The 17,768-nt window shown below is 51.0% G+C and overlaps 1 protein-coding gene across 5 annotated transcripts in view; it reads left to right on the top strand.

The window, feature by feature from the left end:
• LOC139440587 (neuroligin-4, X-linked-like) overlaps positions 1 to 17,768 on the top strand; it is a 354,500-nt gene that overhangs the window by 171,056 nt on the left and 165,676 nt on the right. For all 5 annotated transcript variants that reach the window (XM_071220389.1, XM_071220388.1, XM_071220387.1 and 2 more), the window contains one exon: positions 1,650 to 1,736. The gene's annotated coding sequence lies outside the window, so the exon portion shown is untranslated. The remainder of the gene's footprint in view (positions 1 to 1,649; positions 1,737 to 17,768) is intronic.

Genomic DNA, 17,768 nt, shown 5'->3' with positions numbered 1-17,768 from the left:
TTTATCAGGGAATCCCGTCCTAAGGTGGAGAAATGTCCAACCACTATGCTGTACACTGGAAACTCATATTAATCGTCCACTGTAACTGGAAAAGAAAATGTAAAGGAGCTTTTGTCGATGCATCAATAAGTGTAGCACCAGTCTTTACAAATGAGAAGTGCATGGTAGAGGGTGGTTATATGGGAAAACAGATTATAAAATACAAAGTTGTCCTCATTTCAACATAATCAGCTCTTTGTAGATGTATTTATCCGTCTTAAGGCATCGAACAATAGACCTCGCGGTCTGAATGTCATCGTGAAATCAGGAAGTATTGTTAACGTGGAGAATGTGTGTGTCCTTTGAAATATCTTATTAACCCCACGAGGGCATTACAGGAACCGATGCTGCCTCCCAGCTCACGGCCCGCAGTGAGTCAGGCCGCAGAGACCACGGTGCCAACACAGTGCTGGTCTGAGTGCAGGGGTGCTGTTCTGTGTCCCCCCCCTGCCCCCGAATGTGCCCGGTTAGCACCGACTCGGCGAGACCCGCGGCTATCACGGGAGGCCCCTGCCTTGCTCCGGCGCCCCCGTGTCTGGGGGCTGCTGGCCTGGAAAGCCACCCGAAGCACGCTCCGCTGTGAGTGCACACGTGGGGGGTGACCCTCTAAGAAGCAGTCACTCGGCTGCAGAATGCATGTAGCCTTGCCTAGGCGGAAAGAGGGGCAGTGTGTGTCGGGGATGTAGAGACGACGGCTCACTACAGTCAGAACAGGAGGTAGAGAGAGGTAGACCGGCCACGATGGGGGCAGACCTGCCCGTCCCAGACGCCCCCAGCTCCGCGTGGGGTCCTCCACACACAGCTAGGAGCCCTGAGCTCGGTTCTGCCCAGCGAGAGCTGCTTGTCCTGTTTTCCCGCTTAGTGTCCGTGCGAGGGATGGACGGCCGTCAGTGTCAAGGGCACCCGGGGGTTCTGCCAGACACCTCGCAGGGAGTCGCTTTGCCAGTGCCACGTCTGTCTGTCCTCTGAGTAGAAAGAGCAGTGTTGCCTATGGGTCGTCCTGGAAAGAGAAGGTTCCAAGGTGGCAGGCAGACTGTGACGTGGTCCTAGAATAATTACAGAGCGAACACAGACGCGTATTGTGACGGCGGCGGAGCCCGGAGAACAGGGCGGTATCAACGTTTGCTGTATGCTGACTCAGGACTGCAGGAGGGAAAAAAAATTTCTGCCGGCTCAGGGTTTGTTCTTGCAAATGCTCGGTAACACGTGCATTGCTTCTTGGCCCAAAGTAACTTTGCAGAGACTTTAAATTCTTAATGTAAAGCAGCTAGATCGAACAGAGACATGCTCTAAATTGATTATCTCTGATGAACATTAACAGTGCCCAGGTGAAGCCCGTGAGGCTTCTGCAAGCTATCTCTGTTGACCTCCAGCGGCATGTGGGCTGAACCCTTTGGTTGCAGAATCCACTTTTGTGTGTGTCTTCTCCCGATTCGTTGCTTGAGTTATGAAGGAGCCGGCGGAGAGTTACATTATGCCGCCACCACCAGCTACTGCCTGCAACTACCCAGAAGGAAGCTTACGAGGAACGTGACCTTGGTTTTGAAGCAGTGCCACCGTTTCTGTGACCGAGTACCTACCGTACGTCTTGCTCTGTTTTATTTCCACAGGGGAAAAGGGGCTGAGATGGGAAAGCAACCCAGCAGACTCCCGTGGAGGCACTCTTGAAGGCATCTTCTTAGGGGGACAAAGCGATGGTAAGTGCCAACAAGGATTCTTGACCTCTGCACACTGATTGTCTGGCTGAGTTTGCGCCAGTGAAATCCAGCAGTGTGTTCGCACGACTCTGGCGGTGAAAATGGTTTTCTTGTAAGAAAAGAATATTGGGAACGAAAGGACAAAGCAGTGTTTTCCAGCGTAACTGGAATGCCCGTCATGGCGTGCGTAGGAAATTTAGGATTGTGTGGAAATTGTTTGTTCTTCCAGTGACTCCCAGTGCAGAGTATGTCTCATAATTAGAGTCAGCTGTCTGGAAAACCCTCCGAAGTTCACCCTTGTCCCTGTGGGTCCCTGGAAGCCCACTCTATTCTAGAGTAAGTGTCTCGGCTATCGGGGTGTTTCAGCCGCGTCAGCGTCTCATTTGACCCTGTTGCTTTGTGGTGCCCGCAGCATGCAATCCAACATAGCGGACCCATGCTGCTAGTGCAGGCTGGGGGTCCACTGAGGACACAGGGTCCTTCTCTGCCTCTGGACACCGGAAACCGAGCATAGACTAGGGAAGGAGAAATGGGTAGAAAGAGTACTTTTATGGTCTGCGGTTGGGAGCGCATGCTAACGGAGATATGTCGCCATCCCAAATCTGGACCTTTTCACCCTCTGCTGGAATTTCTCAGCGGGTGTGTTTTTGGGTGTTTCCAGTCAACGGTTGTGTCTTCTCATGGTTCAGCGGTCCATGCAGGCCCTGCCGAGGCAGTCTTTATCACCATATATCGGTTAAATGCTGGTTATTGACCAGTTTTCTTATCAATGTCAGTGCCACGGCTTCCTACCAGTCACCAAAATTCGTAGCACTTTTGAGCATTTCTTTCCAGCGGACTCCGTCATATGCTCATATGTATTTCCTGGGTAACCAGCTTCTGGAGCTTTCCTGGATTCCAGAACATGCCCTGTATGGAAATCCTTTTCAACAAACGTGATTTCCAAGTTCTCCTCTCTATTTCCTTCCATTAAAAAAAAAATACTCGTTTTTTTTTCCAGAGATCATTTGTAATTAATAAAATCCAATGCGGTCCCCTTTTTTGTTATTCACATGCAAAATGAAAAGATTGTGGTTGAAAAAATGATGTTTGCTGTTTTTACCGTACAGCGATTGGTCGGTGTTATCGAAGGCATTTAATGCACCCACACGCTATCCGCCCCTGCCGCTAAACAGTCAGTAATGACTCGTGTCTTCTGAGTTGCGAGACTTTTTCCTACTTGATGCACTTTTAGTTTTTTTTCAGTTTTATTTTGTGCTGGGTTCGGGTGCACAGCCCAGTGGTTAGACAAACGCATACTTTACAGAGTGGTCCTCTCAATATCTCCAGTGCCCCCCGGCCCCCTACATGGTTATCACAATATCATTGACCGTATGGCACTTTTAAACAATTTTGTTTTCTTCCCCGTCTGGAGGAGTGTGCATATACAGCCGAGGCGTGACGTCTCGGAAGCTCTCGTCTTCCTTCTCGCCCGCCGGCCTTTGGAACAGCCACGCCGGGCAGCTTGGTGGGTGGTGACGATTTCAGTCGCCAAAGTGCAAGGAGATGAGGCCTTCCTCGGGTGGGCCCGAGGCTCCGTTCGGTGGAGGGGGGCTCACGCCCCTAATACGAGAGCTCCCGTGATGAGACCCGCAGGGAACGAGGTACAAAGTGCCCAATCGGGGAAGGGACGTGAGACCCTCCGACTTTCGAAAGCTGCCTGGTTGTCTTTGGCATCTGCGCCTACCTGCAGGCGGGTCTCAGCATGTTCGTGCGAGAGTCCATCTCCCTGCCTCTCAGAGCGGGGGCAGGCTTTGGGGTGACATGAGGGCCCAGGGCCCTCCATGAGTGGTGGCCCTGCAATGCAGTGTCCCTTACTGTCTCTCCCAGATGGCTTGTCCAGATGAAAAGCTAATAACCAAAGAGTCTTCCCCTGCAGTCTCAAGACTTTGAGAACTAAAAGGACTTTGACTCCTTAATTGGAGGTGTTATCACTTCCCTTAATTTTTTTTTCTTTATTGATTTGAGACAGAAGGAGACAGACAGACAGATGTCAATTTGTTGTTCTGCTTATTGTCATATTCATTGGCTGTTTCTTGTCCATGTCCTGACTGGGGATCGTACCTGTGACCTTGGTGCATCGGGGTGACACGCTGTCACCTGCTGAGCTCCCTGGCTGTTGTCATTGTCGAGAGGTGCAGGGTTTAGGGGAAAAACGTGTGAATTTGTGAATCGGGGCGTGTTTGTTATAATCTGGGTCTGTGGCCACGTAGCTGGTTTCTTTGTTTAAGAAATATTGGGGTGGGGGCAACATGGAGACACGTGTACTTGAGCATCATAAAAACATATTTTATTGCTATTCTATTACGGTCATCCCAATTTTCCCCCTTCGCCCTCCTGCACCCAGCCTACCCCCTCATTGTAGCTGCTTTCCGATGGTCAGGCTTCTGGTGTGTTCAGAGAAGAGAGGCAGGCAACCCTTTTCCCAGGGAAGAGTCCATGATGATAAATGAAGAAAAGCAGGGGCTGAGGAGATACGAATAACTCATTACGTCTGGTGAATCTCGAATGCCAGTTGACTCAGATTTTCTCCGCACGGTGGACTGAACCCTTTCTGGCTTTGCTACCATTGTTGAAACAAGCTATTCACACTTCAGTGTTGCATCTGTCCGGGAGGGCGTCGGGGAGCTGACATTGGAAACGAATTCAGTCTATCCCAAGGGCGGCTTAGTTTGCTTCAGAACTGATGACCAGCCGTGTGGGGACGACCGGAGGGAAGGGGGTGGGGGAGGCAGCGGAGGGTGAAGGGGGGCCAACGGCGATGGGAGAGGACCCGATCTGGGTGCTGAACACATGGTGCCCCATACAGAGGATGGGTTACGTACGGAAGCATACACCTGAAGCCTGCGCAAATTTATTAACCAACGCCACCCAAATGAACTCCATAAAAAGGAAAAAACACTGTACCGCCTTTTTCCCCTCATGTAATGCTTCTTTGCCACCAAAAGGATGTATTTCAAGAGTGGAGAAAGGGGTAAGGGTCGTTAGATCAAATCACCGTACACTATTTACAAGGGGCCTGCGTCCGCTGATTTTGTCGGCTGTTGGGATGGCGTAACAACTCACCTGTGGGTAAATCCCACGATACAGGCTCAGGTGAGCCAGCTGCGGTTTGCAGGCGAGTCCGTTGCTCTTACAGATAAAGTTTTATTGAAACAGCCTGATGCTCGCCGTTCCTTTTTATAGGGGGTCATTCACATTTCAGTGTTTGCACCGGACACCGTGTGCCTGGGACGGCCTAAAATGTGGATTATTTGACCCTTTACAACAGGTTTGGCCATCCCTGCGTTAGGGCGGGACTCGGTTCTTTGAGAGGAACTGGGAAGGCAGTTCACAGTAAACATCCCGGGTCTGCAAAATCGCGATGCATGTTAATATATAGCAAATGACTATTTGTAACCGAGATGCATGCTTTCCCATCAGGCATTCCAGTAATGCGTTCTGTCCAATCTCCGAAACACAGGGCAGGTGCCTCTGAGCTGAAATCTAGGATGCACGGGGGAACGGGGTCCGGGAGAACCCCAGAATTTCCCACGGGAAATGATGTGCACCGGGGAGACATCCAGTGACCGACCCCGTAAAACAAAGGGGGTGTGGCCCACCCACAGATGCGCGTGGGTCACCGCCACCGGTCCCCGTGACAGATTACAATTACTCTCTGATTGTTAGGGATCTGCTTCATCATTAGCCGGGCTGACCTCGGGGACTGACCCTCTTGACAGGCTCTCTCACGCCCACTCATGCGTTTCATGGCCCAGAAGACGGGAATGCTCGATTTGGCACAAGCAATCGTTGCCATTTTTAGCCTGCTCACTGAATTTTTTAAAAAATTTTCCTTTTTTTTTTTGCACTTTTTTTATTGTTGTTCAAGTACAGTTGTCTCCATTTTCCCGCCACCCCCTTCCCCCTGCCCCACCCACCCCCACCTCCCACCTTTAGTCCTTCCCCCCTTTAGTGAGGTGCGTTTTTTTGCATTGAAAACCCGGGAGCTCAGGCATCACACTCGTGCACGTGTGAGAGTTTCAGCGCCAGGTAATTGTGACTCAGCAGGCCCTCCCGAAGTAGGTAATCAGTGTCCGTGGGGACGGAACTGTTCTGTCTCCCTCTGCCGGCTTGCTGGACGTCAGCTCTGCGTGCTGTGGGCCTGGGGTAAATATCAGCAAACTGTCTTTCAGTTTCCACTGAGGATGTTCTGTCTCCAGATGTTCCTTGGATACGCCCTCCTTCCTTCCCTTTGTACGGAGATTGCAGACCGCATTACCCGTCGTGTTCTAAGTGTTAGTTTATTGAAGCGTCCCGTGGGGTGGGGGGGCTTGTTACAGAGCTTCCCTGAGGCAGCCCGCACCCTAATCCACATGAAAACTGAACCCCAGACTCGTACCAGGCTCATCGGAACTTTCGCAGCGATCTTTGTAGGCAGTTGGTGATTTCCAGAGAAGCAATGTCACCTTCCCCAGGACCTGTCACTGTGCAGGGCCGGTGGGAGAGACGCAGGCAGTGGTGGCCGAGTGCAGGTTCCTGTGAACGGCTCTGGCATTTCACAGCAGGTGGAGCGGGTACGCGTGGGAAAGCAGTAGCCTACAGGGCTGGTCGTGGCTGGGCTGCCCAAGGGGCCAGGTGACATTGGGTGAGTCCACTTACCTTCTGCCATCCCTCCAGCTGACAAGGGAAGGCAGCGAGCCCTGACGATAAATATTGTTTCATATGATGTTTTTCTATGGATAATAGTAACTTAGAAGCAATGGAATGTCCATTCTAGAGATGTTTTCCCAGTTTTTTTCCTGGTCTCCGATATATGCACAGAAAAATACAGATTCTTCTCCCCCACCCCCCCAGTATTCTTTCTGGTCTCCTGTCTACGCAACAAAGAATGTGAATTATTTAGCAAGGACTTAACCTGTAATGACGTCTTCCATATGGGTGGCCGTTTGAGCTGCTGCATTTTCTTCTTCCATTACCTGGAAAATTTAAACCTTCGGGGGAAATGCGTAGTTTTTCACCGTTCCTTTTAGTGGTAAATGGATCGGTTTGTTCAAATTCTGCTCTTCTGGGGAGAAATGTGGCCAGGTGATAAGGGAATGGCATCTGAGGAAGGAAGAACATTCTACAATCCAGGATGCGTGTCTGGGTTAATTTCTTACCTTTCAAAAGCTGCAGATTTGTAAAGAAGGTGAACTTGAAAATACAGGAAGTTTCTCAGCTATAGATTTAAACTTTCCTAACAGGTGTTCATGTGGTCTCTTTCATTGTTAGTGTTGACCTTTAGCTTTTTATGATACAGGGTCTGGCAGCAGTAAGGCCTGCTTGAGTGTGGTTGGTAGGGTAATAATATGGGTGTAACACCCTGGCTGGGGTGGCTCAGTGGATTGAGCGCAGGCCTGTGACCCAAAGGGTCGCCGGTTCGATTCCCAGTCAGGGCACATGCCTGGGTTTTGGGCCAGGTCCCCGGAAGGGGTGCATGAGAGGCAACCACACATTGGTGTTTCTCTCCCTTTCTCTCTGCCTTCCCCTCTCACTAAAAATAAGTCAATAAAATCTTTAAAAAATAATAGTATGGGCACGACAATTTATAGTTTAATTTGGACATTTCACCTAAAATGTCACAGGGTGTGCTTGAGTGTGACACTGTTCTGTTGCAGAAGTACGTGCTTATGATTCCGCGATGAAAGATTTCGTAATAAAAGGGGCGTTATTAGTGCTGGACCCTGTGTGACCCTTAGTGAACGACACGGAGGAACTCATTTAGTCCTCTTCATGGGGTATTGTAAGTTGCATTTTAAGAATATGTAAACGAAATACATGATCAACATTCAGTCAGTGGGGGAACTAGATGGGAGAGGCGATAATTGTCATTTTTATTTTCTGCTGGGACTTATCAGGTTATACTTTAAATATTTTCCTTCAGCGCAGACACAGTACTGATCAAGTTTCACAGGTATTTTTAAATTAGTACCACTCTTCTGGTTACTTGGTACAATGGGTCCCTGAAATAACATGGCATCGACCATTTAAGGGAGTAGAATGGCGCCAAACGAGTTGGAACTCCAGAAAGTGCGAGCCAAGCTGGACGGATCCCGGGGTGAAGCCAATTTCTTCTCCTTGCCTCTCAAAGTACGCACACAACACTTGAGGTCCTGTCCCTGGCGCCAGCCCTGTTTGGGCGTTGTTTAAAATCGATCAGTTCATCTTCCGTCTTGAGGAGAAGGGGGAATCACTCTGTTTTTGCTTCGGAAAGGCCACCCTGCTTTGGAAGGACATTGCGTGACGACTTGTGACATTTCGGGGCTGAGGAAGCAAACTGTCGCTTGATCAGGACCTGCTTTCCCACCCTTGGTTTCCACACGGTCGTTGTCGGGAGTCTTGGAAGCCTTCCTTCGGGCCCCTGCGTCTGCAAATGAGATGTCAGTCTTCCCCCATTGCAAGGCACCCCCCTGCAGCCCGGGCTTGCCTCTGCTCCCTCATTCTTACTCAGCCTTTGAAACATCGAACAATTTTTACAAATCTCCGCTGACCTATAGTCGTGCCTTACTTTGGTTTTACAGCACGGCGATCGGACATTTGTGCAACTTACCAAGTGTCCCCCCCAAGCGTCTAGCACCCACCTCGCATCACACACACAAATTACAACATTAATGCGTTTAGTTTCTCTGCTGGGTTCTTGATGGAGTGTTCACAGTTCATTTCCCTCACTTTCCACGTTTTCCTGGAAGGTATTAATTTCCTACTGCTGTGGTGGCAACGGTGACAGATGTCATGGTTTGAACAGCATGCGTGAATAAACACCGTTCTGCAGGGCACAGGTCTGGGGCAGAAACCCAAAGCCCCAGGGTGCTTTCTCATGGCGGCCCGGGGGAGGGGACCCCCTTCCCTGGCCTTTTCCAGCGTCCACAGGTGCCCTCACGCCCTGGCTCCCAGTCCCTGCGCTTGTCCTCTTCTCTCCCTGTTTCCACTGTCCCTTCCCTTTCTCTGTCTTTTACCTTGTTCTTTGAGGACCTTCCAGAATGACATTCATCTCTAGACCTTTCATTTCATCTCATCGTCAGCGTCCTTGGCCATGGAAGCTCATAGAGTACCCCGGGGAACTAGGGGGTTTGGAAGTGCTTGGCTGGGAGGCCGGCGTGACTCCACCCACCACAGGTACGACGCTGCGGTTTTATGGTTGTGACAGCCAGCAGCTGCCGGCTCTCAGTTAATATATCCGCTTCCCTCCTGGCCCTGCTGCCTTCTGTGTTCCCCGAAAAGCACTTTTCTTTCTCCTTCTTCTGCCCGGGGTCTGCCTCTCCATCCCCTCCCCAGGGTCCTCCTCGCTGCCTCTCTCTTGGATCCATCTTTGCTCTGCCCTCTTGGGAGTCTCACCGTCTGTCCTCGATGGTGAGCGCGTGTGCAAGACCCTCCCACGAGTGAACACAGGCAGGGGCCGCTATAATGCTCTTTGGTCACTGGGCTGCGCGCTCCCCATTCTGTGCAACTTTGGATGCCTCTTCTCAGACACGGTCGCAGCCCGTGGAACCGCTCCGAGCCTTCCAGAACGAGGAGAGTCCAGTTGTCTTTCAATACCACCCCTCTCTCCTTTCGTGGCGGAACTTCCTTCCTGGGGCCGGGTTCCTGAAAAGCCCTGTTCCAATCTTAGGGCGCCCGCTCACCTGCATGAATGTTCTCAGCAAAGCATCCCGGTGGTTCCTTACGATTTCCTGAAGAAGGCACCTCCACCATGACACTCTCCTGCCCGTTTACTGAAACGTTGGACTTGCCCCCTACATTAAAATATCCCTTACCTGTGGGAGATGTTCGGAGTCTCTGTAACCCCCAACCCATCCGACAGCGTGCCCGGCACCTTCAAACATCACCGACTGAGTTCATCTTACAAGAACGGAGTCGTGACTCCGACTGAATGTAGGCATAGCTTCAGCTCTTTGTCATCCATTCCGTACGTGTATTTATTTGTACTTGTTTCCTAGAATGTGTGCCTGTGTGTCTAGGCACATGGTAGCTTTTTTTTAATAGATTGATTTTAGAGACAGAGAGAGAAACATAGATTTTCTGTTCCACTTATTGATGCAATCATTGGTGGATTCTTTTTTTGTTACGCGCCCTGACGAGATGAAACCCACAACCTTGGCCTATCGGGATGACGCTCTCACCAACTGAGCTCCCCGGCGGGGGGTACTTTAGATTACTAAAGAAGTCACACGACACCCTTGAGGATTTTTGGTACCATCCGCTAAAATTCACTAACATCTACGTAGAGTTGTCAAAAAGGGGACGTGTTCCAAGTGACCTGGACCATTGTCATTGTATGTGGGTCCATCCTCCTGTTCCCCGGGGCCATGGATTGTACCCAGGACGGTGGGAACGGAATTCCATCCCAAATGTCTTTGCTGCCACTCTGAGGGGGAGAAGCTCAGTATGGATGCCTCCGAATGAATGCACTATTGCTTTCCCCCAAGAAAACTTGGCTTCCACTGGGTTTAAATAAAACTCTAGACCAGAACGGAAGAAATGAGCTGGTAACTTCCGGCTGATGGGCAGGACTCTGCTCCAGGGAAGATACAAAAACGTAACACTTTCAAAATAACATCACGGAAGGGAAGTGAACGTTAAAAAACATGCTCAGAAGAAGAAAAAAGCAAACAAAATATAACCAGAGACATTGAAGTTAAGAACAATGTAACAATAGCCAGAGGGGAGTGGGGAGGGGACAGTGAGGAGAGGGGATTACAGGAACTACTATAAAGGACACATGGACCAAATCAAGGGGGAGGGTGGAGGTGGGGAATGGAGGGGGGTTCAGCTGGGGTGGGGTGGAGGGATGGGGAGAAAAGGCACACAACTGTAACTGAATAACAATAAAAATTTTTTAAAAAACAGAAAAAACAAAAAACATGCTGTTGCCCGTGTACCTCCTGAAGGTCATGTGGCTAATCAGAATTCACAGCAACTGTCATTTTTTTTCTTTTTCTTTGAGGAATGGTCTGCCCAGAGATACTGTTTTCATAACGAAAGTTCTGCGGTTACCGTCTGTGATATCAAACAACACACGGATATAGTGAGTGTTACCTACGGCAAACGGACCCGTCCGACGTTGTTTTGCGTGCATTCCTCTTAGTGGGTGCTTGGGTGTGTCCTCACACCGGCCGATTTAGCGTAGGGCCCTCTCAGAAGTGCTGTTCATGTGTCTGTTCTCCCGTGCGTTGCTTGCTTTGCAACTGGGACATAGTTCCTGAAGCGACACATTCATTCTCCGAAGACAACATGAGCTAAGTTGACAAGAGCTTGACAAGATCTCAGGGGTCACACATTAACTCGCCAGGCATTTGCTCTGTGATCGGAAGCCACAGTTACCGAGTGTCCTCAGTGTGGTCAGTAGTATTAGATGTTGGGAATGACATGCCACCATCCCTCGAGAGGGAGAAAGCAGTAAGGGCCCCGCATCACTCAAGGAATGACCCGCCTTGGGCCCCGTTTCTTTTCCGCACCCGTCTGGAAGGTGCAGTTGGGTGGCATGCCTGTGCTCTGACATTGGAGAGAAGCATTTGCTCCTTCGTCTACCTGGTGAACTTGAGAGCTCGGGCTTCCGGGGGAGCGAGCGGTCACTCCCGAGAAAAACGGAAACCCGGGAGGGACTGAACCCACAACCTGGGTGTATTGGGACAACTCTTTAACCAATGAAGGTACCCAGTCAGGGCTGATTTTTTAAAGATAGTACTTACTTATTTTTAGAGAGAGAGAGAGGGAGAGAGGGACAAAGAGAGGGAGAGAGATATCTAGGAGAGAGAGAGAGACATCGATCCGTTGGCTCTCACACACACACCCCACAGGGGACCTGGCCTGCAGCCCAGGCACCTGCCCTGACTGGGAATCCAACTGACGATCTTTTTTTTTTTGTGGGGTGACACCCAACCCACTGAGCCACACTGGCCGGGACACTTGTTGTTTTATTTTTTAATTAACACTTTTTTTTAAGACCAGTTTAGGTTTACAGCAAGATTGAGAGGAAGGTAGAGAGATTTTCCATATTCCCCCCACGCTCCGCCCATGTACAGTCTCTCCCACCAACAACACCCCACCGGACGTCACCTCTGTTACGGTGGACGAACTTATATTAACACATAATCACCCAGAGCTCGGAGTCGACATTAGGGTTCATTCCTGGTGGTGTAGACTGTGTGTGTGCATAAATGACATGCCGTCCAACGTTACGGTGTCCCATGCGATCATGTCGCTGCCCTGCATTTCACTCTGTTCTCCTCCTACTTTTCCCTTTTCCCTGCCACCCCCTGGCGACCACTGACCTTTTGACTGTCTCCATAGTGTGGCCTTTTCCCGAATATAGTAGAGTTGGGACCACACCACGCGTAGCCTTTTCACACCGGCTTCCCTCACGTAGTCTGGTGCGCTTCGTGTTCCTCCTTCTGTTCTCACGGCTCGCCAGCTCATTTCTTTTTCGTGCTGAATAATACCATATTGTCTGGCTGTAACACAGCTTATTTACCCGCCCCCCATCGCAGGACGTCTCGGTGGCTTCCACGTTGGACGGTGATAGGTAGAGCGGCTCTAACTCTCCGCATGCAGGTTTTTACGTGCAGATAAGTTTCTACCTGTTTTCGGTGAACGGCAAGGTGCTCGCTCGGTGGCTGGCGTAGAGTCTGTCACGTCCTAGAAAAGGGAAGAAGCTGCCTCGTCCCTGGAAGTCTTGGGAATGAGAATGCACTTTGCCAAATCATCCAGCAAAGGCCAGCGGGATTCATGAGACCTGTTATTAGGAGAGCGTTTTTAGCGTGAAAACAACCGAATGGGAGGAGGTTTAGGGAAACGCCCGCCTGCTTGCACAGCAGCCCACAGCATCCCCTCCTTGGGTAATGAGGGTGGGAGATTTCTTCACAGCTGCATGCGGGCAGCTCACGTGGGTGGGCAGCAAATCCTTACGTCTGGACGCTTCAAACACCAGACCAAGGTGATAAACCATTCAGGTTACAGAAAATTACATCCGCTCCCCTATCATCTCCCTTCTTCTCTCTAAATGTAAATGTTTTCCACATCTTTGCGATTCTTTTCTGCCTAAGCTTCCCACGTGGGAAGAATGCGTGGGGTTTCGTTTGCGGTAGGTGTAATCCTGTTAGTGGAACGTCGATCCCAGCACGCTGTGTGGACGAGCTGTCGCATTCCTGTTTGCAGAGGCGAGCAAGTGGAAATGGTCGTGTCTTGTGGATACATTTGCTGTGAGAGACGGAAGGGCCGGAGAGTGCCTGCGCTTCCCAATAAACCCGGGGCAGGGGGCGGGCGTTGTGACCAGACCGCTGGAATACCCTCTTCTGCTTCGATAGGCGGCGATACTTAATAATTTCTCTGGGGCAGTTCTCAGAGTCCCCTTCGTATGGTGTGTCTGCTGCACGCGGAAGACGCGCGGGGCCCAGCGCTGCATGGAGGCGTCCCCGTTCGCTGCCTGGTTCCAGTAATGGGAGCCCTCGAGAGTGATGCAGTCGCCACAGAACAGCTGTGATACGGAGAACTTGAAAAGGAAGAAGCAAACAGGGCAGTGGCCGCCCACCCACAGTTTTTAGATAAGATCTCAAAATAATATGTCAAGGCAAAGGGCCACAGAACATGGTTTGGGACTGCGATGCCGCCTGTTTGGAGAAGGAAGTCTACCTGACCTCCCACTGTCTGCCCCTGGAGGCAGGGGGGCCCCGGGGGCGTGCCTTGGGCCGGGGTTGCTGTTGCCTGTTCCTCTTGCTGTTGCGTACTCTGTGTGGGCTGGCTGTCAAGCCTGCACGCTAGGCTTTTCTTTCTCAAAACACCATTTTTCTCAAAGGAAAAGAAGGAAACCCCCTGGCAAAACGGCACGCTGTGTGGACATGACGCTCGTGTGAAGGTCCTGTGTTCACGTGTGGCTGCCCTTTGGTTCCCCTGGAGAGTTTCTAAGTACCAGTGGCCGGCCCTCGTTTCCCCAGGCATCCCGATGACTGGGTTCGGGGTGCAGCCGGGCCGTGCGAGTGTGGAGTTCTCCCTGAGTTCCAGTACATAGGAGCCTTGCGGAGCGAGGGACCTGGGGCCCTGTGGATTATTGCTTTCCCTTAAAACCCCTTCTCGAGTTCTGTGTGCCTGCAGACAGCACTTTCCATTAAAAAATTAAAAAAGACTAAGGATGCAGATTGGCAGTCTTCATCGCGCGGCTGTTTTTCCCTTTATTATCGGACGCGCTCTTTGTACAAAGCCAGCAATTGCTTACCGATGACCTAATGCTTCTCTCACAAAGCTGCCCATTTTCTCGTCCTCCTTGTGCTCACTGAAGTCACGGAATGTTCTCCTTTCGGAATGCTTTGTGGCTCCGGAAGCCCCTAGTGGGAGGTCAAAGGTGCCATTCCGATCCCATTGTCGCGCACTCTCCGGTTTGCGCGACGGCCCCCGAGGCTGGCTTCAAGGGCGTTTTCTCAGTTGGCACCGCGTGGGCACTCACCGCAAGTGGGTCCTTGGAGGGGCCCCGTGCGTTCTGCGGCTGCAGTTCTGTGGGGTCCTTTAACTCAAGGGCCGGAGCCGTGAGTACCTGCTCGGAGATTTGCTCCGTGGTCAAGGACGGTAGTTCTGGAGCCAAACTTCCTCTCGTTATCATCGGGCTTTTCCCACGCTGCTGCACCAAGGAGGACTAAGTTCTTCCACAATAAGCACTCGTGGGTATTAATAGACCGCTCTCGTTTTTTATAGGGAGTGCACCTTTCCTCCCTGTACCTTCCACTGGCTGCTCGTGAGACCCGGCTGAGGTCTCCGTGTTACTGCGTGAGAAGCTGGTGGCTTACACACACGTGTTTACTGTTTATTATCTGAGAGACGCTGACGCGTGAACTCTCTGCAGGATGAGTTGGAGAGCTGGCTCGGTGGCACGACCTTGCCCTTGAGTCTGTCTCTGAGTACAGATCGCGGTAGCACCTAATCGTCTGTCCCCCTGCTTTGCTTGAAATGCCTGTTCTCTGGGCTGCCCGAGGTTCTTTGCAAGGCACCGAAAACCTCCCACTTGTACGACAAGGGCTCATCCGATAGGAAGTGAAGTGTCCCCGCAGCCTCTTCCTTACGTTTTGTGGCTTTCGGCTTCCTCCTTTCCTCTCGTAGAGCATCCTTCAAGCTGATGAATTGTTGATGTTGTTAGGGCATTTCCGCAAGCTCGTGGTGTGTGCCATGAAGTCCAACATCAAAATGGCCTCGTTGGGAGGCTGGTCATTTTAATGTCATCTGTAAACATGTTGGGTGGGCATGCACACAGAGAGACAGAGGGACACAGGGAGGGAGGGACGGAAGGACAGAGGGTGATAGAGAGAGAGAACGTAAGTTCTTCGCTAACTGTACACATTGCAGCCAGCTATCCGGGCTGCCATAACTCACTATGGGCTCCTAATGACCTAATTAATTCACAGGGCATACTTCTGACAGGCAAATCGTTTTATATCTGTTGTTTATAAAACCTCTTGGAGGCCATCAGCCACGGGGCCCCGATGTTTGACGAGGCATTAGGAACTCCATGTTACAGTGACACCCTCCTGCTGCTGGTTAGATTTCCGTGGTGGCCACTTTGTCAGGTGACACTTCAGTGTCAGCATTCTGTGTGTGTGTGTGTGTGTGTGTGTGTCTGCTCGGGGATACCGCCAGGCGAGGACTAGTTGAAAAGAACACGCAGCAACGGACTGGTTAAGAGATAATTAAGCAGAGAGGAGCTGGAAAGGCTGTAGCAGAGGGTGTAATTGGGTCTAATTGGGTTAGGAGGGATCGGCCGGAGTGAGAGAATAGCTCTTAATCGGCGAGCTGAAAATAGCAAGGAAAGCATTCGCTGCAGACGAATCGGTGACGTCTGATTAGTGTAGGGAAAAAAGATCAACCCTTTTATATCCTCCTCTGTAGCACACACATATTTGAGAAAAGCAGGAGGGAGTCTTTGAGGTTCAAAAGGAGGTGCCAGACAGAAGACAGGCAAGAGGCAGAGCTGCCCTTGTAGAGTCTGGGGAACCTTGCCGTGAATTACGAAACACTCAAGAGCTTACAGAACGTGGGAGCTTTGCCGCGTTTTCCCGTGGCAATGCAGCGTGGGGAGTAGGCGATGCAGGCACAGCAACGCGGACAAGCTGCTGTTGACACCTCTAACCCTGTGCATCCTGAAATTCTCCGGGGCTTGTATTTGTGCTTCTCTTGGTTCTTTTTACTTTATTTTTTTTCAGTTGCAACCAGCATTTAGTATTGTTTTATATTAGTTTCCGGTGTACACCATAGTGCTTAAGACAGTTACATAATTTGCACACTGATTCCCCCGATAGGTCTCGTACCCCTCCGGCCGCATCCATACTTCTCACAACGTTAGTAACTGGATTCTCTGTGCTGGGCTTTCCATCCCTGGGACTGTTTTGTGACTCCCAGCCTTCACCTCTTTCCCCCAGCTCCTCAGCGCCCTCCGCTCCAGCACCCCTCGGTCTGCCCTCTGTGTCCATGAGCCCCTGTTTTATTTGCTCGTCTGCTTTGTTCCGAGAGCAGGCTCCCTCCTGGCTCACAGCGTCCAGTGACAAACCCGTCACCTCCACGTCCTCTGAGCTGTCCTGTTGCTCCATTAATTGGCGGTGTTTCCCAGGAAAACACACACACGAGCTCTCGTTTTCTGTGCCCCTGTGATGAGAAATGCATTCGTGTTTAATGCTCCTTTGTGTTCAGGTTTTAGGTCTGAAGGTCAGGAGGCTTGGGTTCACAGAGGGAAGGACCCTCTGCTTGTACGAGATAGTTGAGCCTGGGGGTCTTCGTTCACCCAACCATGTGTATCTTGCCCACCAGCAGAAAGCGATTCTGCAAGCTCTGCTCTGCCCCCCAGGTCGTTACCACTGCAGACACAGGGGGTGGAGCTAGTGTCGTGAGCAGTCAGAGGGTCGAACCCGCGCATGCTCGGTGCATGCATGTGCATTCTTTGGTTCGTGTGTGCGCACATGTGTGTCAGGGGTAGCTCCCATTGCCCCTTTGGTGAAAAACACACAGCCTTCCTCAGCATAATACTTGCAGTAATAAACGAAGGGAAGTGGTTTTATTGGCATAGTAATCGAGGTATTTCTAAAATGGGCCACGGTGACATACGGGCATCTTTATTGTGTATTCAGTAACCAGGTCCAGGTAGAAGCTCGTAATTGTCACAATGCCACAGTCGTGGGGGTTGTAACAGTATTTTGAGATGTCTGTACCAGCATTCATGGGATAGGAAGATGTGTGAGATTTCTCTTGGGGGCAAAGGTGCAGGAATCCCTAATAGTACCGGGTGTGTGTGTCTCTGTGAGTGCCTGCCTTCATAATCGAAGCAAATGCTACATGTCCGCTCTCATTTAGTGAGGGAACAGTGGTGTATGTTGTGTGGTCTGTTCGAGGTTACAGCACCCACGGGTTCTGCTGAAAGACACCCGTGTGGACGTGTGTGTCACCGACTCTGGGGAGAGAACTTCCGACTCTGGAACTGGGTGGAGGAAGGTTTTCTAAATTTCCTTTATCCAGACTTCCCTTCGAGAACCCGCCCGTCTACACAGCCGTTCTGCCAGAGGCAGAGTCTGCGGGAGTAACGAGATTGGGATGTAGTGGGTTGGGTGTCAGAATTCCTTTGGCGTCAACAAGGAAAGGAAAGGATGAAGTGGATTAGAAACTTCCTATCGTTTTTTATTGAGAAAAAACGTGAAGGGCTCCAGAGCGAATGCTCTTGAAGCCACGGGCTGCCTTCCTTGGTGACATTCACTTCATTTCAATGACAGTGACTTCCTCGTGTGTTCGTACAGGTGGGGAGACAGATTGGAAAGGGCGAGGCTTCCAGTCCTGTAGTGTGTTCTCGACTCGGCTGCCCTTCCTTTTCCTCCACCTACCGTTCCTTTTCCCTCTGCCTTCCGTGCTTACATGAGACTCACCGGTGTGCAAGGGAAGCTCTTGACTCTGTTCCACGTCGTGGAAGCTCCGGCCGCTTGTGGGAGATGCCCGGTCTTGTCTGTGGTTAGT

This window comes from Desmodus rotundus, chromosome Y (assembly GCF_022682495.2).
Source record: "Desmodus rotundus isolate HL8 chromosome Y, HLdesRot8A.1, whole genome shotgun sequence".
NCBI classification, from domain to species: Eukaryota; Metazoa; Chordata; class Mammalia; order Chiroptera; family Phyllostomidae; genus Desmodus; species Desmodus rotundus.
The sequence above is the reverse complement of the archived record's forward strand: the minus strand, read 5'-3'. Positions and strand labels throughout refer to the sequence as shown.